The sequence below is a fragment of the Vicugna pacos genome, chromosome 26, assembly GCF_048564905.1.
Source record: "Vicugna pacos chromosome 26, VicPac4, whole genome shotgun sequence".
NCBI classification, from domain to species: domain Eukaryota; kingdom Metazoa; phylum Chordata; class Mammalia; order Artiodactyla; family Camelidae; genus Vicugna; species Vicugna pacos.
In genome coordinates this window covers 23062736-23087815 of record NC_133012.1, presented here as the reverse complement: position 1 = coordinate 23087815, position 25080 = coordinate 23062736, and the positions used below count along the sequence as shown (strand labels likewise).

The 25080-nt window shown below is 35.3% G+C and overlaps 1 long non-coding RNA gene and 1 other non-coding gene across 4 annotated transcripts in view; both read left to right on the top strand.

Moving 5' to 3' along the window:
• Positions 1–3760, top strand: part of LOC140689511 (uncharacterized) — a 193885-nt gene extending 190125 nt beyond the window's left edge. For all 3 annotated transcript variants that reach the window (XR_012064545.1, XR_012064547.1, XR_012064546.1), the window contains 2 exons: positions 2482–2526; positions 3088–3760. This is a non-coding gene — a long non-coding RNA (uncharacterized lncRNA). The remainder of the gene's footprint in view (positions 1–2481; positions 2527–3087) is intronic.
• A 15548-nt stretch (positions 3761–19308) lies between these two features.
• Positions 19309–19384, top strand: TRNAA-CGC (transfer RNA alanine (anticodon CGC)). The gene has a single exon. It is a non-coding gene; the product is annotated as a tRNA-Ala (tRNA).
• The last annotated feature ends 5696 nt before the right edge of the window (positions 19385–25080 follow it).

The following is a 25080-nucleotide window of genomic DNA, read 5'->3' as shown; positions in this document are numbered from 1 at the left end:
TATCTGGATTTACCTCAACATCTCATTTATGTTAATCTTAGTCCCACTTTTACTATGCTTGTATTATTCTCCTTCCCAATAGTATTAATTTTACTTATTCTAGTACCCATTTCAATTAGACACTGTTCATCTTAGTGCTTACAAATGAAATTTTCATGCAATGTTTATTTTTAAAAAATGTATCGTTATGCAATATCTCTATCCACATATTTCAAAATAAAAGAAACTTAGAATATTTTAACTTTAATAACCACCTATCCCAAACTTACATGCCATTATTGTTCAGTATTTAACTTCCTCCTTATGATTTACCACAAAAATTAAATATGAATAATGTTTCATATAGTCAAATTAGTTTGAAATTACCCACATTTATTAATGTATTTGTATTAATGTATTCTTTATTGCTCTTCCTGTACCTTTAAGATGAATGATTTCTGTCTTGAAATTCTTCCATTAAGAGTTAATATAGCAAATTTCTCTTTGTCTGAATTATCCTCATTTTACCCTTTTTCTTGATTTTATATTTTAGCTACACATGTCATTCTAGATTAACACATATTTTGCTTCATTTCTATCTCCTGAATTCCAAAATGGTTGTTTGGAATTGAACCATAAGGCTAATTGTCTTTCCTCTGTAAAGTATTCTGTCTTTTCTTTCTGTTTCTAAGTTCTCTAACTGTCCGTTAGTTTTACTTTGATGTACTTAGGAGTGAGTTTCTGTTATTTGTGCTATCTGGAATTTATTGTACATCCTAAATCTGAAGATTTCTTACGTCATTGATCACTGAACATTCTTATTACTGTATTTTCAAAACTACCTCTCCTCAATTTTTCTTTAATTCTTGTGGACTTGCAATAGATGCATAGTAGATAATCTTGTTCTGAACTGCTCATATTTTCCATCTTAACTGTTTTTTTTCCATTTATTTTCCTATTTGGGTGTTAGTTTGTATAAAGAACCACTTTTAGGTATTTTCTCAGCCTGGGATTTCCCAGAGGGACCAGCAAGATCACAGTGTACCCGAGCGAAAAAAGTGCTGTGCTTTCAAAGGCCCATGGGTCCTCAGCTAGACCTTAGTTTGAAAAGAACATCTTTTAAATTCATTCATTCATTCATTCATTCTCTTATGTGGAAGGGAAATGCTGTTATTGTAGGTCTTCCTTTATTTAAATTTGAGAGCCCTGGTTTTATTCAGGAATCTCCTACTTAGATCGCTTAAGACTAAGTTAAGTGACAGGTAACAGAAAACACCAAAAACAGCAGTAGTTTATGCAAACAGATTCATTTTTTCTCAGGTTAAAAATATATGAAAGTAGTTAGTCTAGACATGATTATTCAATAGTTGTTATAACCCCAATTTTCTTCTCTATTTATGCTCTGCCAGCTTGAAGATAAAGCACTTATAACAAAGGCTACCTAATTACAAGTGAGTGATACATCCTTTTGTTCCCTATTCCTGGCAGAGAGAGGGGACAGCAGGAAGAAAATATGTTCCTAACAGCAGTCTCTGAAAAAGAGATTTGACGGGTTCCCCACTCAGTACCTGCACTTCACATCACTGGACAGAATTTATGCTTCCATCACTTTTCTCTGCGACGATGGCTGGAAACTTAATCTTTATCTGCGCATATTGTCACCCAAACATAACTGAGGTTCAATAATTAAGATCAATGAGAAAAGTATATTAAATGGGCAGTAAGCATTCTCTGCTCTTTTCTCTTGTTCACTGCAGTCATTGACCCTAAGACTTCAAATCAAGGGTATTGTATTGCCAGAGCAAACAAGAGACAACACCCTTCAAGGGTCAAAATAGCATCACCTTTACCTTAAAACGAGGTATAAAAGTTCCCACCATGTTTTAAAACCTTATTTACTTGTAAGCCCAGCTGTGTACTTAAAAATTACTTGTAATATTTTACCAAGTGCTTTGTTGCAAGGTATTATTTCAGAATACAGCTATCTTCCACTTAACGTAAATGATGGGATTCTAAAAACCTAACATTCTGTGTGAAAATATTTAAGGGAGTAATTACCTATTCCTCATCGCTTGAAATGGGAAAAATCATAATGCATCATACCTAAATCAAACCCCCGGACCACTTTCCTAAATCATTATTAAATGCAATAAAACGTTTACTTATAAGTTATGAAATACCATGTTTGGATATTAAAATGGTAAAAAATTTTGCCTCCTGATCATCAAACAATTAATGTGGTTGTTAAATTTGTTTTTTATGCAGTAAAATGTACAGTTTGCATGTTGCCCCATAAACATTTTGTTTGTGATATGGAAAGGCCAATAACACATAACAATAAATACATTTGTGAGAAAAACAGCATGTAAAAATTTACAATAAAACGGCAATTTCCTGTAATAAAGTATAACTCACCAGTTGAGATGGAAACAAGATTTGAAGAAAGCTGAAAATTGAGGCACAGAGGAAGGTTGAACAGTCATTAATTTTCTCTCATTACAGAAGTTGACGGTGCAGAGGAGGCAAGTGAAGAGGCTGCAACTTCAGGTAAACTCTCCAACTCAAGAACCAAAGCAGATCCTCTGTCATTCTGATGCTTTTGTAAGAACTTGTAAACAGAAGAGCTTCAAGGGAGCTGAAGGTTTAGGATGAAAAAATGCAAATGGAACTTTGCACTTCTAATTGAAAGATTCACATTTTTTCTACACCAGTTTTAGATGTAATTTTTATATCAATTTAGAGGAAAGATCCCCATCCCATTGCCATAATTTGCAAGAAAAATATTTATCATTGCATCTGCATAACTCATTCACTATGATACCTAAGTGCCAACATCTGAGATTCAAATCCCCTTTTGACCATCAACGTGCTTTTCAAAGTGTCTATATGGGATTCTGACACTACGAATTATTTCTGGAAAGTGATTCAAGGTTTATTCTCTATATATAACTTGTTTGAAATGTACTATTGTGTTTTAAGGATGTAAATTTTTTTTTCAGAAAAAAATTTGTTTAAAAAGTCAGCAAAATAACAGACGCCAGACCTCCCCTAATTGATGCACAGGTTTATAAACTTCTCTCAAAATCCCTGTGATAATTTTTTTTCCAGATACAGATAAGCTTCTCCTAACATTTATATGGAAGTGCACAAGACAGAAGAGTGAAAACCGTTTTCAAAAAAAGGACAAAGTGGAGGAAAGACTTTAAATTTTTATTTTAATCTCCCTGATGGGGAGGCTTACAATACAGCTATAGGAATCAAATCAGTAAGACATTGGTGGAGGGACAGACAAACCTATCAATGGAAAAAGTATAGAACCCAGATGCAGTCCCAGAAAAATATGCTCAACTGAATTTTAACAAAGGTGCAAAAGCAATTCAAAGAAGAAAGATGGTCATTCAGAAAATGGTGTTGTAATAACTGGAGATACACAGACTTAAAAAATAAACTTTAACCTAAATCTCACACCTTATATGAAAGTTAACTTGAAACAGATCACAGACTTAAATGTGAAATGTAACACTACACAGATTTTTTAAAAAGTAGATCTTTGAGACCGAGGACAAAGTGAAAAGTGTTTAGAATTGACACTAATAGCACAATCTATAAAAGTTCAAAGTGACAAATTGGACCTCATCATAATTCAACAACTTTTGCCCTGTGAAGATGAGAAAATCACAAGCTGAAAACTGGGAGAAAACGTGAACAGAGTCACACCCACAATAAAAATGGTCATATTGAGTCTAAGTACTCTGTGCTAATAAAAATTCATTATGTTGGAGTATTTTTTTTTTTTAAGAAAAAGTAAATCCAAGCCTAGATGCAAAAAAAGAAAACCATCCCATAGGGATCAAAAATGAAACCTGCCTTCAATAAGCTGGCTCTGAAGTCACCATGAAACAAACGCTAATGCCTGATAGCATAAGATTTCATTTTAATTTCTGTGTGGATGAGCGGGAGACAAAGCCCAGGGTCCGTGACAGGTTGAAAGAACCACAGGAAAACACAGGGGAAAAAAACTAAAACACCAAACAAACACATGATTACTGCTTTGTTAAACTAGGCTACAGGATATTTGCACAAAGGAGGATAACACAAGTAATTTTGCATTGAAAATTTGCCTTTTGGTGGTGAAAAATTCATGTATTTTCAGGTATTCTGTGAGATTTCAAGTGAAAAAATATTTTAAAGTAATTCTAATTTGGGGGTGACTTACAGGAGGATAAAAAAGGGGATACATGTGTTCAGCAGGGATCTATTTCAACTCAGACCTCAGAGCATATTCACAGCCCAAGTTCCAGCAAACATAAGCTTACAATAAAAAAAAAAATCACAAGACATGAGGAAGAACACTAAATGCGGGCCACCTGAAAAACAACAGTCATTCACACCCTATAGAACTAGCAAGATTAGATTTGGGGAGACATCACACTCTGACCAGCATTCTGATTGGTGGAGCAGGAAAACAGTGCACATAGGACCAAATCAGATCCAAAATTCACTTAGACCAGCAGCTTCAAGGTCGTTCCGAAGGGGATAACAGTGTCACAGGCAGGCCTGTGTTCCCAGCAGAGGAGTGGCGTGTGGAGAATGAAGAGAACAAGGAAAGAGAGGCACCAGCAGTCACACAAAACACCCTCCAGGACTTGGGGTAGACATTTTATTACAAAAGAGTCTTAGGCACATGCACACATGCACGCAAGTCAGAATGTGTGAAAAAGAAAACAAACACCACCAATCCGGGGAGATTCCAAACAGCAAAGCAGATAATCATGCATAAGCTTTGTAGATTTTCTAATAAATGTTTAAAATGTAGAGCATAGTTCTATGATTGTTCTCTATTATCAAGATATCATACTATCATATTAACACTAAGATTTTTAATAACTTTATAGAAACAATTTACAGCAGACTGATTATGTGATTCCTGCCTTATAATACTCTTCATTATGTTTTTAAATCCATTTAAAAAATAAGGCATAATATAGAAAATGCATTTTTTTAATATAAAGAAAATGTTAGTAAGGGGCTGGTAGTCTTGAATATTCTGCAAAGTGTGATGACCTCATTTGAGTGATAAATTGTTGAGATTAGCTCTCTAATTCATTATAGTCAATTCTTTTGTAAAAGGTAATAGATATTTCAGTGAATTAGAGAATTAATCTAACAATCTGCCAAACAAGCCAACCTGATAGTTTGAAGCTTTCCAAGTATAATGTAATTTTAAACTAAGAGAGATCATATCCCATGAGCAACAAATTGAGATACTCCATGTAACTTAATTTCGAATGGCAACTGTATTAATGAAATAAGATTTTAAAAGCATTTCAAATCCATACATTCCTAAAAAGAATTGTTTAATCAACCCCCTAAAGCAGGAGCTAGTTTAATTTTCTAAATTTCGTAAAATACTTGCCTTTAATAAATACTTAACTGGTGACAAAGTGATCAGTCCTTCCTAATCAACTTTTTTAAGGCTTCTTTTTCATTTGTGCCATCTGGGCAAAAGCCCACAGGTGTGTAGATCTTATTAGTGGAGTGTAGCTGATAAATAATCAGGACTTGCTAAGTTGGCTTAGAGAATGCAGATGACTTAGGAAAGAGTCAAGTACTGAGGTTGGATTTATTGAAGTCAACATGACGTGATTTGGTTCTGTTTGGAAGAAAGTCACCACACCATTTCTGAGTCAGAGAAACAATCAGAAACTGCAGTGGATTCTAAATATCATAGCTTTCAGCTAACAAAATACGTTAGAACTGACTGTGGCTTGGAAATGTGAAGAGATCTCTTTTTTTAAGGGTAACATGGGCCACGTGAGTAAATACGTGTGTGTGTGTGTGTGTGTTGGGGGCAGGGGGTGCAGAACTGCAAGGAGAGGATGGTTAAAAATGTCTAATGTATAAGGAGTCTTCACATTGTTCTAATGTCTCTACTAGAGCCTTAATAAGTGACTTTAGACTGCAGTATTGGTTCTACATCCATGCAATTAGTACTGAAGACAAAAGTCCACCTCAGATTCAGGCTAAAAGGCTTCTGTTAGTCTTTGTTCAATTCTGGTCTCTTTAAGAATCTTTCCCTGTGCCGGGCAAAATTCACCCATCTGTACAAGACAGGCGCCCCCTGGTGGATACTGTGTGTTTCCTTTGCTTAGAGCAGTACTTGGCATATCAGTGTCTGAATCCAGCAACCTCTCTTGCTACCATACGTAACAACTGTAGCCTCCTCCTTAGTTCTTGCTTGGGATTTGCAAAATAATGCACAGATTAGAGCCAAGAGTTGGTTCTCTAGATCTGAACAAGAACATCAGTGGGAGTCCCATGTGGGAAGAGTTAGGAAAGATTTACACCATTGTCTAAAAATGGCTAGAGAGACGAAAAGAGAAAGCCAAGACACGAGTGATATAATGTAAAATGACTGTAAAATCTATTAAGTGCTTACTGTCTTCTAGGGAGTGTTTTTACAGTAGTTAACTCATTTAACTCCATCATGACCTTATTAAGAGCCACTCTGAACACCTCTCCTGTTTACAGCGGGAGGTGCAGGTTACACAAAACATCTTGCCGGAGGCCAGATAATTAACATATGGCAGCCTGGGATTTATGCAGAGGGAGACTGTTTCTAGAGCCTGTCCAGAGGCAGCAGCATTAGATGTTTGGACACCACTTTTTAAGACAACACTACTTTATAATTTCATTAATAAAATAATATGCACGAAAACAGTAGAGTTAGAGGTCCCTGGCAAGCTACAGAAAATTTTGGATCTTTTTAATTGTCTGATGGCCTTGCATCTCTGGAACAAAAGGAACTTTGGTGATCATCACATATTTTCCCAGAGCAGAAATAGCTGGAAAATTGCTGAGCTGTGACAATTTGCAGTGCTGCAAAAATCACTGTGGAGAGAATCTATATGAGCTCAAAACCCACTCAATTTGGCCAGCGCCAGAACACCTGCCAGGCTGACGGGAGAATCAGGCTCAGCGATGGTGCAAGGCTGACCTTGAGGGTTCCCCTGCACCCACTGGGCACTTTACCTCCAGTCAGTGGCTGTATTGTTGCCAGAAGGAGTCCCTGCATGTCTCCTCGAACACCTGAGTACAGGCACAAGCATTCTGCCTTGACACACGCTCATTCTGTTAGCATCAATGTGGCAATGCGTTGATGTTACTTTTAATTTCCTCCTCTTTAGATGTGGCTCTTTCCACAGTAACGAACAGGTAAGTATGTCCTAGGCTGTGTCTCCCACAAACAAACATGTTCAGTAGTTTGGAGCCATTCATTTTCAGATGCCAACTCAGAAATGTTTTATGAAAGGCGTAACTCCCATGCTGATTTGGCAGTTAGGTCCTTCTACCCGATGACAGAACCACTCGAGGGCTACGTTACACAAATCATCCATGCGAGGATGTCAAATACAGAGTCATGTTTTAGGCACGGATCTCTTGAAGTACCCTTAAAGGGGAGCGCAGGGGTGCTGCTCAGTCACCTGCTTCCTATAATAAGTGTGACTGTGTGATTGTGTGTACATATGATTATGATCATCACAGATACAGGGTTTCCTACAGATTGCCACCCTGAGTGTCAAAAATGAGGTGCACCTAGGTAAGGATAGTGGCTCTTGATGGAACACCTCTCAAAAGAAATGAAATAAAATACATCTCTGTTCATTGAAAGAAACTTTTGAGAGAGTTAAAAGCTTACTTGCAGACTAGAAATTTTCAATACATAGGTTTCTTTGAAAGAGACAATACATACAAAATAAAGAACTGCAAATAAAAAATAAATAGCCCAATTTACAATAATAAAAAAAAGCAAGAAAATTCAGATACAACAGCCAGATTCGGAATGTGCCCAGTGCCCCTGAGCTTCACTTGTGCTCATTACAAGTCAAGGCCCTTAAGAAGCATATGTCTGCTTCTGTCACCATAGATTATTCTGCTAATTCTTGAACTTTTTATTAATGAAATCCTACAGTTTATACTCCTTTGTGTCTGAATCATTTCTCTTCACGTTGGGTTTGTGTTGAGGGCATCACCAGTAGTGGGATTATTGGGACTGCTTCTTTCTCTCTGTGCTGTGGAATATGGGTCTGTTTTCTGAGTGTGTTCAAAATTTCAGTTTATCTTAGGTGTGTCTGGGGTGTGTGTGTATGGGTGTGTGTGCTGGTATTTATTCTCCTTGGGATTCTTTGAGTCTTTAGAATCTGTTATTTAATATCTTTCTTACTTCGGGGAAGTTTGCAGCCATTGTCTCTTCTGGTATTTCTTCTGCCCTACTCGCCCCTCTCTGGGACTACGCTTGCATGCACACTCAACCATTTGGTGTTGTTACCACCACGCTCCTGGCTAGTCTGCTCTTTTTCTCCCGTTTTGTTTTTTTTTTTTTTTAACTTGGTCCATTAGTTTGAATAACTCCTCACAACCTATCTTCAGTGTTTGTTTTTTTTTATTGTGGAAACTCTTAATTTCTGATATTACAGTTTTTATTTCTAGCTTTTTCCATTTGACACTTGCTTATGTTTTCCATTTTACTGCTTATGATTCTCATCTCTTCATGCAATGTATGGGCGTTTTCCAATAAATCCTTTAATGTATTGGAGTTATTTTAAAAACCTGTGTTTGGATTTCAGGTTACCTGGTTGGCTTGCAACTTAAATTCTCTAATGTGATCAAAAACAGTTATACTTTGTGGACAGTTGAGCTTTTTCTTTTTCATTGTTTGAGTATGAGTATCATTGTTTGCAGCTTTCTGTATTCTAAGTGGTAGCAGAGGTATACTGTGTATTTATTTTTAATGGATACTGCTCAAAAGTTTCCAAAATTGTTAGACAAATATAAAGTCCCACCAGCATTATCTGTAAAGATAACAAGTTTCTTCCAAACCTCATTTATTCTTTGTGGTTTCGATTCTCTTAATTGTTAACTGTTTTGGTGGAAATGAAGTGATATCTATTGTGATTTTAATTAGCATTTCCTTAATTAGCATTGATGGTTCCTATCTTTCTATATGCTTAATAGTCATTTAGATATCATTTCCTGTATACTGCGCCTTCTTTTTTTGTAAATTGCATGTCTGTCTTTTTTCTTTTGGAATTTTAGTTACAGCATACTCATTTTTTTTAAATGTATGTATTGAAAATATCATCTAGTATGCAACAATATTGTCTAGTCTTTTAACTCTCTTAAAAGTTTCTTTAAATGAACTGAAATTCTTAATCATAAGGATTATCATTACCATTTTCTTGGTTCTTTTTGCTTTTGTTTAAGAACCTTAGCCTATTAAAATAACATACAGATATTCTCCTAAATTCACTCTAGGAAATTTACTGTTTCAGATTTCACATTTAGGTCTATGATCATAATTAATTGTATGTGTGTTGTGAATCACAGGTCTGCTTTCATTTTTTTCAGTTGGGTATCTTCCAAATGACCCATACCATTTACTGAAAAGACCGTAATTCCCTCATTGAATTACAGTGTTGTCATTGTTGTAAATCAGATAACTCCATAAACTGGGTCGCTTTTAGAGTCACTATTCTCTTCCATTGGGCTGTTTATCATTTTGCTAATACTAACTCTCCACTAAATACTGATATCTAGTAGTGGAAGTCTTCCATCTTGGAGAAAATTGATATTTAACAATATTGAATCTTCCTATCTAGGATCATGTTATAACCCTTCATTTATTTGTATCTTTTAAAATTCCTCTTAGGAATATTTCTTGCAGTTTGCAGATTATCTTCATATGTTAAGTGCCACTGTAACTCATAAAAATATATATTTAAATTTCATTTTCTATTTGCTTGATAATTGTTCACTAAAGTATAACTAATTTTTGTATAGTAATATGGCAGTAACATTGCGAAATTCACTCATGATCTTAAAACTTATTTTTTAAAAAACTATTCACTCTATACATGTTTCCTGTGAATAATGGCATATTTTTTTAATCCCTATATATATTTTTATCGTTTCATTTTCAGTGGTAAGCGCCTCCAGTGCAAATATCGAATAAAAGTGGTAAAAGTCTGCATTCTTATTTCACCCTTAAGCCAAAGGGTAAAATATTTAATATGCCACAATTAGAATGAGTAATAATTTTACCAATTTTAAATAAGTGCTTCTTATCAGATTGAGGAAGTCCTTTCTAGTTTACTGAGCTTTTTGTTTGCTTGATTTTTAATCATATGGTTTAATCATATGACAAGTTTAGCAGTGCTCTTTCTGCATCTATTAAAATATATTTATTTCCCCTTTATTTTGATAGTGATGAAATTTATTGATTTATTTTAAGTGATAAATTGCAGTTTCAGGATAAACTCCCAGCTGGTCATGGTGTATTGTCCTTTTTACAAGTAACTGTACTTAAATTGATAATACTGTGCTTAAAATTTTTGCATACATTTTTATGGGAGGAACAGAGTCTAATTTTACTTCAAGTCCTTATTAATGTCATTAAATGGCCTTGTTAGGTTTTGTAACAAGGCTAAGTTACCTTCATAATATGAGTTGGATATTGATTCCTTAATTCTTAGGCTCTAAATACATCTGTGCAAGATGAGTATTATTTATTTTACCTGTGTTAAGAATTCTCACTGAAACTACTGAGATAAGAGTTTTATATATTTGAAAATTTTGAAATACTAGGTTCAATTTCTGAAGTATCTATAGTCTATAATATAGAATTCCTGTTTTTTCTTGAGTCTTTTTATTTTTTACTTTTCAAGGAATTTGTCCATTTAATTTAAAATTTCAAATGTATTGGCCTAAAATTATCATAATTTTTAAACTTTTAATAACTGCAGTATTTATATTGATGTCTCTTTTTCATTAGTGATATCGATAGTTATTACATTTTTTCTGTTTCAACTTTTTATAAAGTCTTCACAGTGACTCTGTCAATTTTATAACCTTTTAAAACAACCAATGTTTGACCTTTTTGATTTTTCTCTATTGTACATATGCTTTTTTGTATTGTAGAGTTTTTTTAGGACTTTATTGTTAGAACAATACTAGGTTTACAGAAAAATTAGATTTACAGAGAGTTCCCATTAAACTCCTTGACACATTTTCCCTTTTAGTGACCTTTTTCAGTAGTATGATACATTTGTTATAATTAATGGGTAAATGTTCATACCTTATTATTAACTAACCAAATAACAATAGTTTATTCAAATTTCCTTGCTGTCTATCTAAATTTTTTTTCTGTTCCAAGATCCCATCCAAGATACTGCATTACATCAATCTTTCATATGTCTTACTTCCTAAATTGCATTATTTTTATAATTGATTTTATCATTATTATTCCTTTCTTTATACTTTGAGTTTCATTTTCTGTTCTTTTTTCTAATTTCTTGAACTGGTAGATTATATCATTTTATTTTATTTTAATTTTTGTTATGTGTATACAAAGCTTTAAATTCCTAACCACTGCTTTAGCTGCACTGCACAATTTTGATATGCTGTATTTTCATTATCATTGAGTTCAAAATATTTTCTAATAGTTAATTTTGTATTTTCTGCTTTTAACCATATTTGTTATGGAATGTGTTGTTTAATTTCTAAGTATTTGGGTTTTCCAGTTATTTCTCTGTTACTGATTTATAGTTTCGTTCTATGAGTTTCTGACAGTATCCCTGCATGATTTTAATCAACTGACCTTTTGGAGAATTTTCTTCATAGCAAGATATAATCTACTTTCGTGAATATTCCGCATGCACTTGTAAAGAATACATATTCTGCAGCTTTAGGAAGCAGTGTTCTTTGAATATCAATTAGGTCAGTTGGTTAATTGTGTTGTTCAAATCCTCTATCCATTACTGAACTTTTTTGGTCTGCTTCTTCTATTACTTGTAGAAGTGTGTTAAATCTCTAATGAAATCATGCATTTTCTTCATTTTATCTCTGCTTCGGGGAATTTATTGATGGAAATCCTAATAATTGTGAACAGTGTGTCTACTGGTCTATTTTGCCAGCATGGAGAAATAGCCAGAGATTTGGATCTGTGCTAATTTATAAGCAGTAACTCATAGGTTTACCAGATAACAAAGACTTAAATAAAAATGATCTGAGTACTGGGGACCAGGGTATGTAGGGAAGAGTGTATGGATGGTCTCCAAAGAATGGGGACATTGTGTAAGGCATCTGTATACAATTACATGTCCACCCAGGGGTGCGCTGAAGAAGAGGCTCTCAATAGTCAGGAGGAAAAGATGCCCCATTCTTTGGAAGCCTGTCAGTCATCTTCTCCAGCCAGGATCATGTGCAATGTGGTCATGACTGTAGGGATGAGATAACACGGACTCCCAGTGGCCAAAGCTGCTCTGGCTCCAGACACTGCTAAATGCCTAATCTGCAAACAGTGTATATCAGTGTTGATCTTCCTAGACAGAAGCCTGCCCAGTGGAGGGGAGGGGTGCAATGAAATCACTTTCCTCCCTGTCCATCACTGGGGAGGCAGCAATTTGTCCTCAGTGAAGTAGACACCCATTTTTAATATGCACTTTCCTCTCTTTCTGGAAATTTCTATGTCAATGCTGTCATGTATGTTGATGTAACGCCTTACATTCCTGGTATCTTATCAAATACTATTTTTGCTGTGGAAACTCAATTTATAGAAATAAAAATGTATTATACTCACAGAATTCATTGAATCTGTCTCACACCACTTCACTCAAATCTACCAGCATTACAGAAGTTTGGAGCAGTTTATGGAAGACAGTATCTTGGCACGAGCCAGGAAATAACATCCTCCGAAGTGAGCATTTCCCCTGGATGTGGCATGTGTTCTGAACGAAAGTCCAAAATAAGATGCTGTTTCTCTAGAATAAGAACATATCTGTCAGTCAATGGAAGTGGGGATGGCTCCTTTGACTATTATTCCTCATAATCCATCCTACAACTTTCGCTTCTCTCTCTGCAAATGTGTGCTCTCCGAGTTCCCAAGGGAAGAGGCTTTGGTCTACAGACACAACAAGGGTACCCTTGTATTGTAAGCTTGTCACCTGCCCACAAGCACTGTGGGTTGCTAGTTCCACTGAACCACCAGGCATAGAAGGGTGTTACTGTACTGGGTGGGGTGATGGATCCTGACTTACTCAGGAGAGATACGGCTACAATCAGGACAGGGAAGACCATTCTGGAACCCAAGAAAGTCTCTCCAAAGCTTCCAGCAGTCCAGGGTAATAGAAGACTATAACAACTCCTTATAGCAGGACCATTAACAGTACAGATCCATCAGGAATGATGTTTGGTTTACCACATGTCATTTTTGGTCTTGCTTCTTTTACTCATCAATATCATTTTGAGAATAATCCATGTTTTCCCATATATTAATAGTCCATCCTTTTTTTCATTGCTAACTTTGATTATACTGCACAGATATCCCACAGTTTATCCATTCACTTGTTTATAGACATTGGTTTATACCTAGTTGGAGGCTACTACAAATAAATATCTTCTACATATTTTATAGTTTGAAGCTTTACATTTTTGTCTATGATACATTTTGAGTTAATTTTTGCATGTAGTGTGAGGTATGGATGAAAGTTCATTTTTCCTGCACTTGGTTAAGTTACTCTCCTAGTGCCATGTGTTGAAAAGCTTATTCCTTCTCAATGTATTTGCATTTGCACCTTAGTCAAAAATCAGCTGCACACACACACACACACACACACATTCAGTTGATGCCTGTATTCTCTATTATGTGCTAGTGAGCACTTTGTTTATCCATAGTTTCCACTGCTGTGCCTTTCAGTTCATGAGTCTTTCCTTCTGTAATATTGAATTGGCTGCTAATTCAATCATGGGCATTCTTCATCTCAGACAGTCTACTTTTCACCTCTAGAATTTCAGATTAGATGTTTTAAAATATTTTCCATGCATTTATCTTTTACATGTATGAAATAAAGTTATAATAACTTTTATGTTCTTTTCTGCTAATCCTAACATCTGAGCCAGTTTAATTTGATTTGATTTATTTATTTTATTCATTTTTTTCCTTCACTATAGGTCATACAGTCCTATTTCTTTTGCATGTTTGGTGACCTTTAGTTAGATGCCAGACATTGTGAACTGCACCTTGACAGATGTTGAATATTTTGTACTTCTAAAAGTAATCTTGAGTTTTGTCCTGGGATATATTTATGTATCTTGGAAACAGTTAAATCATTTTGTCTTGCTCTTAAGGTTTAACACATGTGATCAAATCAGTGATTTTCTAGGGTCAGTTTTTGCCCACTTCTGGGGTAGAATCTGTCTAAGAATTCTACTTCATACCTTGTGAATTAAGAGATTGTCCAGTCAAGCTGAAGGGAACTAGCACTGTTTGCAGCCCATTTTGAGCATCTGATACCATCCCCCTGGAATCCTCCAGCTGGTTCTTCCTCCAGGTTCACGTAGTTTCTTTCCTACCATGTCTGTGTTGATAGGTACTCAACTTGAAGGGGACCCTCTGTGGCCCTCCAGAGCTTTCTCTCTGTGAAGCTCTCTTCTGTCTGGCCCTCTGTCCCATCAACTCACAGAATCCACTTGGCTCTGCTTATTTTCTCTCTGGAAAGTTTCCCAAAGAAGTAAGTGGGAGTAATTGTAAGGATCACCTCATCTGTGTCCTGTTTCCGGGGATCACTGTCTTTCATTGCCTGACTATGGGCATTCACCAGTATTCCATATACTTTGGGTTTCGTTTTTGGTTGTTTCAGGTGGTAGAATAAATCCATTCCTTGTTATTCCATCTTCACTTAAAGTTGTAAATAAAAATTAAAAATGTATTAAGCTACAAGCTTTATTTGGTATTTATGAACTATAAATAATAAATTATGAATTCAAATTAATGGAAGTTTATATTAACTAAAAATTAAAATGAAGGTTCATGCAATATTTAATTTCATTTGAGTTTTGAAGATAAAGGTAAGATGTGTAGAATATAGAAGGAAATTCTAGGATGAGAGGTTTTGAAGACAATGTAGACAGATCCTGTGCTACGGTTTTCATTTGCAGACAAATCAACACACTTTTAATTGGGCAAATAGAAATTGTTAGTCTTATACTGTCTTTCACTTCATACTTGAGGAGTACATTGAACATCTTATTAAAATTGCATTTTTCAGTTTATTATGTTCTCCTTACATTTCTAACCATCTTTGCCTAATGATTTATGTACTTACTACCTCTGCTGTTTCGTATGTTCATATTTATAATCCATTCATCATTACATTGTCATCAGTCCTTATATAACATTCAGTTCCTCTGTGTTTCATTTGAATGGTTTCTGGCTTACCTCTTTATTTATAATTTTTCATTCATTCATTCCATCAACAAATATTCACTGGGAAGAAAAAAACGTGTCACTATTCTAGGGCATCTGTCACTGGAGATAAATAAACCTGTAAACAGGTTCTGGTCTTGATTGATTAAATTTATTATGTCATTTTGGTCACTTTTCCAGCTCTTTAGACTTACTTTCAATCACATTACTATTCACAGAATTTATTAACAAACTAGTATTTTACATCCAGAGGTTTCAATAGCACAGCAAGACAGAAATGAGGCCCGTGAATTACTAGTGTGCGGAACCTAAATTTGATTATTTTGATGGATTTCTAGAACATTACTGCTTTAGTAGTCCCATGTTTTAAAATAACAAATTATTCCCAGAAATCCACCCTGCCAGGTGTTGTACTATGACTGTTCCTGAAACATACCTGACACAAATTACAAACATAAAATTGTAATTGTGTGATATGACGGATATGTAACTAGCCTTATTGTGGGTATCATTTCATAATATATAAATGTATCAAATCTTCATGTAGTTCACTTTAAGCGTACACAATTTTATACATCATTTATGTCCCAATAACACTGGAAAAAAGAAGTTTTACAACTCAACAATAAAAAAGACAAACTAATTAATAAAAAGAAAAATAATTTGGATAGCTATTTCTCTAAAGAAGACATACTAACAGCCAATAAGTACATGACAAGATGAGCAACACCATTAATCCTTATGGACATGTAAATCAGGACCAACAAGAGCAATGACTTCACGTCCACTAGAACGGTTAAAACAAAAGATGGACAATAACAAACGTTGATGAGGATGTGAAGAAACTAGAACCCTCGTACCTTGCTGGTGGGATTCCAAAACGGCACAGCCACTTTGAAAACAATTCAGCAGTTCCTCAAAATACTAGACACAGAGTTACCATATGACCTAGAAATTCTATTCCTATGTATACGCCCAAGAGAACTGAAAACAGACATCCGCACAAAACCCTGCATGTGTGATACCTGCTGTAGCACAGATGAACCCTGGAAATATGTGAACGGAAAGAAACCAGCCACACAAGCCCACACTGTGTGATTTTATGTACATGAAATGTCCCAAATAGGCAGCCCCACAGAGGCAGAAGCTAGATTCGGGGTTGCCACAGGCTGGGGGGAGATGGGAGAGAGTGAGGAGTGACTGCTACCAGGTATAGAGTTTCTTTTGGGGCTGATGGAATGTTTTGAAATTAAATCCTGGTGATGGGTGCGTAACTCTGCACGTACTAAAAATTACTGAATAATATACTTTACTTAATAGCATGAATTTTATGGTATGTGAATTCTATCTCAGCGAACCTGCTGTTAAAAACAAAAAGAGGTAAACACATGGGGCAGAGGTAGTAATGGGCACAGTATGAAGAAACTATGACATCAGACAATTTTCCAAGTAGGTAGGACCTTGGAGGCACGGAAGTGGTGGGACACAGCTGGGTCGCAGGAGCAGTGAAGATATTCAATTTGCAGTGTGTACGTGTATTTTGGGGAGCAGATTACTGTAAGTTGAGTTTGGAACATGGGGAGTTTGAGATATCTTTTAAACTTCCTAGTGGAATGATCCAGTGAGTAATTGAATATACAATGTGTAGTTGGAGAGGGAGTCCCAGGCTTAGATACTACTTTGGGAATAATTAGCATACAAACAGTCTTTGAAGCCTTGAGTTTAGATTGTATCATTAAGGGTGTGCTGTGGATGAAGAATAAAAGCAGTCCAAAGTCGAGACATGGGGTTTCCAAGGACGAAAGGTTGAGGCCAGTAAGCTAATTTCATCTATGACTTTACTAATATTTGCTAGCTTGATACAGCTGCCAATAACTCCAAATTTCCCCTTGTTAACTTAAAATCCTACTTTTCTGTGCCCACAAATTATCACTTTCTTTTTCTCTGTCCATGGATGAAGACCCATACAATTCAGCACATTTGAAAACAAGATGCTGTTTATTTCTTCCTCCAGGAGTCTCGGTTTTGTCCATACTTGCAACTGTCCCAATAAAATCAGTCTCTCTGAACACCTTCATTGCTCCTCTCTGCTCTTCCCCACACCCTTCTGCCAGACAACAGCTTTGGAAGGCATTTATTCCTCCACCCATCCCTCTCCTGCCCCAAAGTCCTATGTTTTGCTGGGTTGTCCAGTACTTAGACCTTCATCAAGAGTATGTCCCTTCTGTTATAAAAGCCCTTATTCCACAGCTGTGTTATATATTCCTGGGCAATCATTCATTGTCAACTAGGTTACTTTTCAGTGATACACATAGGTCCCTGGCAGCACATAATGGGGTGCTCTTCTCAGCCTCCTCTGCGTTTTTCCCCCCTCCTCTTGAAGTGTCTGCTTCAGGACATGTCTTTATTAAGTGAAGAGTCAAAAAGACTTTCAAGTACTCTTCTCGGAGGCAAAAGGACCCTCCAGTTCCATGGCTTCTGTGTTTGTGAACACTGTTTCACTGTCCTCTTGCTTCCAAGGTTGCATAAGAGAACCCCAAGTGCTAGTTTGTTTTCCCTTTGTAAGGAATCAGTAGGTGTCACCCTGTGCTTGTGTTGTTCTTCTCTCTGTCTCATCATTCAGGAGGTCTACAGGCTATGCCAAGCGTGTGTCTTTTCCCATTAGTGTAGGCTGGAATTCAGCAAGCCACTTAGATGCAGGTCTCTGCATCACAGATGAATTTTCTCCTATTACATAATTATTGCCTTTCTTCCATCTGTTCTGTTCTATCTTTCTGGAATGCCTATTCATTCTGCGTTTCCTGGATCTATCCTATAGTCTCTTTGTTTATCCTACAGGATGTCCACCATTGTATAATTTGCTCTTGATTTTCCAGGGCTTGAATTTGGGCTCCAATATGATAGTCTCTTCCTCTAATATCCTACTTAAATGCTTAATTGGAAAAATGTTTTGTGTACCCACGTACCTACGTGTGTGCACATGTACCACTCCTGAGTTTCCTCAAGTGCTCCTATTTTTATTTTAAGTTTTCATCTCACTCTTCTAGGAGCTGTAGGTCAATGGGACTATGTTTTTAGTCTTGTGAGTGATCTTCGTTTGTTGGCTAGTTGTACCCTGTGGTCAGCTATGTAATGGCCCCCAAAGATGTCCACATTCTAATCTCATATATATGTTCCCTTACATGACAAAAGGGACTTTGCCTGAGTGATTAAATGAAGGATCTTGAGATGGGGAGATTGCCCTGGGTTACATGGCTGCTCTTGATGGTTTCCTGTGGTCCTCATAAGAGGGATGTAGGAGGGATTACAGTTATGTAACAGTTACCGCTAAGGACAAAAAAAAAAACAAAAAACAAAAAACAAAAAACAGCCCAACTGAAAAATGGGCAATGGATATGAAAATATAGTTCACACCATAAGCACTACAAATGGACCTTAAAAGAGGAAAATGGCCAAACATACTCAAATAAATAAATAAGTAAATATTAAAATATAGTGAGTATTATTTTTACCTAGTAGATTGTCAAAGATTAAAAAGTTTAGTAACTTTTTTAGTAACAACTGTTCTGGCCAGTGTACACTGCATAGTCACTTTCAACATTTCTGATGGTTATCTAACAATAAGATACCAATCCTAGGAAACTAGGATTTACTCATTTTTGTAATTCTAATGTTCAAACCATATAAAAAAACATAGAACAGATACAATTTATGTTTAAATATTAAAGTTAGCTAAAAATCATGTTTCTGAGAATGTTTATGCTTCTTTCTCCTAAAGTAGGAACCATCTAATACACCTGTGGAACACTGATAAGCAATTGATCCAAGAGCTGTGCCAATTAACTGCTGATCAAAAATGTAATGACTTATACACAGCTATTCTAGAGCATGCTAGTTCTTCAGGACTTCATCATAGCCATCCTTTTGTCATTAAAAGCCATCAGATGAGATCACCTGAGTGCAAAATACATTTTTTATATTGTTCATTGTTTTAACTTAAAATGATTTTGCTTTCTTTGGTGTAGAGATTTTCTTCGGTTAGCAATGTGTTTTCAAAATTATATATGGGGGTTGGGTATAGCTCAGTGGTAGAGCGCATGCTTCGCATGCACGAGGTCCTGGGTTCAATCCCCAGTACCTCCATTAAAAAAATAAAGAAAAATAGTTATAGAATAAAAAATTTAAAATATATATACAGTAATCATACTTATTAGCAAGTTACACCAAGTAACAAGCTCACATAGTATACTATTTACAAATTTATTGACAACACAAATATTTACTAACTTGAAGAGAATCTTACTTTTTTGTTATCATCACTGAAATTCCAGTAAATTGCACCAGTAAATGATATCTGAAATTCACCAGTATTTAAAAATTCTATATCTTGACATTTCTGAAAAACAGAATTTCAGTCTATATTACTGCACAGTAATATGTATAATTAAGCTGTTGCAACATTTTTTGACATGAGCATATAAAAATAATTAACCTAAAACTTAGTTTCTTGCCATTCAAGTGGGTGCCTTTCAGAAATTTAAAAAAGCATTAAAATAATACCTTGCTTTTCAAATTTTTTTCTCTGCTGTGGACACCAGCCCCAATTAAAACTGTGAATACATATTACAAAAACACAATAAGTGCAGATTGTGAAATTCTATAATCTCAATAGACTTAAAATAGCCTTCTGATAAAAAGTCCAATCTTGGATTAATTATATATTTTTCTCTCAAAGTTACTGAAATAATCCTAGACATTCAGATATAATTATAATTAATTAAAGGAATAATACATTATTTTCTCTCTCTCTTCTTAGTTCACTGAAAGTAAAAATAACCATAGTGATTTGAAGGATATATTGTATGGTAGACAAGCTGTTAGTCACGAAAAGAGAGTGAAAGTGAAGATGGTATATTATGGTCTCTTTCCAAATATACAAGTAATAACAGAACTGAATGAAAGAGTCTGTTGTCTTAACACATCTCCATTTGATAGGCAAACACCTGCATTAAATGCACAGCAGTCCTGTCATTGATATGCTTGCTTACCATTTTCTCCTAAATGACCTTGAAGCTTAATAAAGTTCACATGAAAGATTTTGTGATGCATGTTTAAAGAAAGCAGTTAAAAAGATTCAGAAAGCTTTATAAAAGTGAGCTTCATTTTGTTAAAGAAAAAAAGCCTCTGTTCTCATCTGTTGAGAAGGTAAACCGCTCCAACTCAAAAGCAGTTTACAAGCAACTTTCATGGTCTTTGTTGTTACACAGCAGTGTCTGCTAGATTGACAAGTGGTGCAACGGTCTTTGAGGACTGATTTCTAAGGATGTTAAGAGCATGAACTGCATTCTTTTAAAATACCTCCTTAAGTACAGGCTTCAAAACAAAGTCAACCATTGCTCCAACCATTTAAAAAAGAAGGGCTCAGTATTTGACAATGGGAGACACTACAAAGAAGAACATGTACATTAATGTAGTTTATTGTTTTCATTTGATGAAAGTAGAAGTACAGAGTTGTAGGACCATGAGAAACATGCATGCTCTGCTCAGCAAGCTAAATCTACATATAGTCACTAGTGGTTAAGAAAAAAGGAATCTTAGAGTGTCATATGCTGACATTTAGAAAGAGATCCATTAAATCTATTAATATATCAAACTTTCCTTGAGCTTGCAGAACATTTTCAGACTTCTTGGTTTGTGATTTCCCTATATAATATGAAAACACGATTTCTTTGGGTTAGGAAAAGCTTTAGGCACAACAGTATACACCAAATAGATTTTTACTCACTCTGCTGCCTGCATCACTGGGGCATCTCCTCCTAGGGCAGCTACCCTGGGCACTATTTCCAGTTGTGAGTCGCATCAAGAAATAAGACCATTTCCTATGAAACAAGAGTAATCACATTGGTACAGGAAGAAAAAAGCTGCATGTATAGACACGCATTTTATTTCTTAACCTTCTCCTGAAAATAATGAAAATAGAAAAAATCCAAATAAACTTACATGAATCTGGTATGATTTATTTAGCAACGCAGACCCCTCCTGTGAAATCTTGCCTACATGATTTGTCTGCCTGTTTGAATAGAATTATTCGAATCCACTATTCACAACAGATAGTGTACAAAATGCTCAGAGCAATGCCATGCTGAGCCGGACTGGACACTGAGGCAAAAACAAACAAACAAACAAAGCAACCCAAAAACCCCAGTCATCCAGACCTGTCTATATTTAAAATTTGGACAATGTGTTTGTCATGTTTTAAAATTAATTATTATTTGAAAATGTATTTCATTTTAAAGAAAAATAAATTGGACAACATCACAATAAAAACCTTTGTGCATCACAGGATACTATTTTAGGATGAAGAGGTAACCCATGGAATGGGAGAAAATATTTGCAAATCATGTATGTGATAAGGGTTTGAGATATGAATGAACAACGAGCTCCTGCTGACAATAAAACAAACAACCCAGTTTAAAAAATGAGCAATGGATTTGGACAGACATGTCTCCAAAGAAGATATCTGAATGGCCAAAAAACGAAAAGATGCTTTGTATTGATAATCATTAGGGAAGGGAAATGCCCAAATCAAAACTGACAGGAAATACAATTTCACACACATTTGGATGGCTACTGAGAGAGAGAAAGAGAGAAAGGAAGGAAAGAAGGAAGGAAGGGCGAAAGAAAAAGAAAGAAAAGGGAAAAAAAGAGAGAGAGAGGGAGGGAAAGAGAAAGAGAGTAAGAGAGAGAAAGAAAATGGGAAAACCAAAGTAAACTATTGACCAGGATGTGGAGAAATTTTAACTCCTGCGCTTCTGATGGGAATGTAAAATTCTGCAGCAGCTTTGGAAAACATTTATGGCATGTCCTCAAAAAAATTAAACATAGACTTACCGTATGATTCAGCAATTTCACCTCTGGGTATACACCCCCCATAAATAAATAAATAGATAGATAGATAGGAAGGAAAAAGTGAGCTGGGACTTGAACAGATATTTGTACATCCATATGCGTAACAGCATTATTCACAATAGCCAAAAGGTGGAGGCAAAACAAGTGTCCACTGAAGGATGAACAGATAAACAAAATGAGGTATGTACATAAAATGGAATATTATTCAGCCTTTAAGAGGAAGGAAATTCTAACACATGCTACAACATGAACAGTGAGGACATTATTTTAAGAGACAAAAGCCAGTTACCAGAGGACAAATAGTGTATGGTCCCACTTGTATGAGTTCCTGGAGTGGCCAGATTCAGAGGGACAGAATGGAATGGTACTGGCCCAGGGCTGGAGGGAGAGAGGAATGGGGAGTGATGGTTTGCTGGGTACAGAGTTTCAGTTTTGGAAAATGAAAAAGGTCTGGAGATGGATGATGGTGATCGTTGTGCAACAATGGGAATATACTTACTACCACAGAGTTGTACATTTTAAATGTCATCTAAGTGATAAATTTTATGTTTTTATGTTATATATGTTTTACCACAATTTAAAAATATATAGCATTTAAATATTACTTAACTCAATTATTGGTGTCCCTCACTTTAACCCCCTAAATAGTGTGCACCTGAGGACAGTGCTTCACTAGCCCTAGGTAATTTATTTCAGTGTTTGCTTTCTTCATAGAGCATAAAATAAAACGTCCTCATCTGCTTCTCTTTCCCTACACTTCCTGTGTGTTCTCTGACATAAGTAAAACAGACTTCAGTTACTCCTGCAAAATCTGTTGGGCTCTTGGTAAGAGGAATCCATTTCCCAGATCCTAATTCTTTATTAAGTTTGCACTCTCTCCTCCCCTCTCACTCACAGCTTTCAAAATTTTGGACATAAAATTAATTTTAGTAGGAAGAAATGTTAAAAGTAATATTTGAAAAGGTTATCAAAAAGCTTACCAAATTTGAAAAAAAAATTTGGTTGACTCTTGGCATATTAGCCTGTTGGATTCCTCTGTCAGGAAGAACATTTTGAGACTGACTCTAGTATATGAGAAATAATGACTAACATTTTGATAAATGTAGTATTTCAAATGCATTTGTGGAACTCTCTATCAAAAAGAATAAAGTCAAATTAAAAAAAACTTTCAGATTGTACAGATCCCTCTTTTTATGTTAAACATTCATGAATTTATCTATTTGTAAATTGTATTTAAGTGTACAGAACTTTTCAGGCATCTTCAATGACAAAAATACCAGTAGCTCCCTGAACTCAAAAATCAAAAATGTCACAAATGTTTAAAACTTCAGGTTTCCACTTCTGTTTAATGCCAAATTATTCCCAAATATGACATTCACACAAAATCAGATTTTTAAATGCAGATGTCAAAGACGAGTGGAAATTTAGAACATAAGGTTTATCTTCTTACTGGGACTGTATTTTCATAGACCATTTACATACTTTTGAAACTCTATCTTTTGCACCTTAACCTCATCCTAAATACCCCTTCTTCTACTGACCTTTCTCAAACTTTGATCTTAAAAGGTACTTTTCATATTCTGTCACTTTCACAGAAACTTCTGATATCAGAAAGCATATTAATTTCCACCTTTTTTGTAACTCCTGTGGTAATATAATAGTTATCTTATATTAAAACATTTTATATTGTTTTTTAAATTTCATTTAAATTAGTCTTTTCTTCCTTACTCATATATTCTGTATTAATAATATAAATTTTCCATAAGACATTCCCAGCTTTTTACTGAACACATTATAATTAATTCACAATATAGTTGAATATTTTTATTAATAAGGAAAAGTTCAAAGTATTAACAAAATGTCTCACAAAATTGACTAAGAATAAAGACATTTATTTAGAATATAAAAATGCTATAATTTTATCTTCTTTATAATTTTCCATTTTATTTTTGTCTTTTTTTTAAAAGGACTTTCCTCACTGTAAAGTTTAAATGAAATAAAGTATCTTATTTTGGAAAATATTATAGAACTTTTGAACAATACAGAGGCTTCTATAATGATGGAAAGAGAATAAACTTGAATAAAATGAAGTAGTTAATTTTTTTTACCCTATCCTGTCTCAATTGTCCAGCACTCCACTCCTGAATTGTGGTGATTTTTTTTCATATACGTATTTTTTCATATATATATATTATTTACAAGTACTGTGTAACAGGCACTGCCCTAAGTGCTTAAGACAGAATGAAAATTCCTCTCATGGAATTTATAGCCCAGACCTGGGGAAAATATATCCATTAAATATTTCAGGTGTATGAGATCATAAGTTGTCCTGTATTCTCTGCTGGAGAAGTACAGGGAGCCATGAGAACAAATGCAAGAGGCCCGGAATCAGTCAAGGAAGTGTTTGTCATCATGAGCATGTGACTTTTCCTGGAGCCTGATGATGAGTAAGAGTCAAGTGAGGCTGGTGGCTGGAGGAAATGGAGGGGCTCCAAGCAGAGACAACAGCGTCTGCAAGGGTCCTGAGGAGGGAGGAAGAAACTCATGGAATACTATTCAGCCATAAAAATGACAACATAATGCCATTTGCAGCAATATGGATGTTCCTGGAGAATGTCATTCTCAGTGAAGTAAGCCAGAAAGAGAAAGAAAAATACCATATGAGATTGCTCATATGTGGAATCTAAAAAAAAAAAAAAAAACAGAAACAGACTCATAGACATAGAATACAAAGACTCACAGACATAGACTACAAACTTGTGGTTGCCAAGGGGGTGGGGGGTGGGAAGGGACAGACTGGGAGTTCAAAATTTGTAGATACTGACAGGCATATGCAGAATAGATAAACAAGATTATACTGTCTAGCACAGGGAAATATATACAAGATCTTGTGGTAGTTCATAGTGGAAAAAAATGTGACAATGAATATA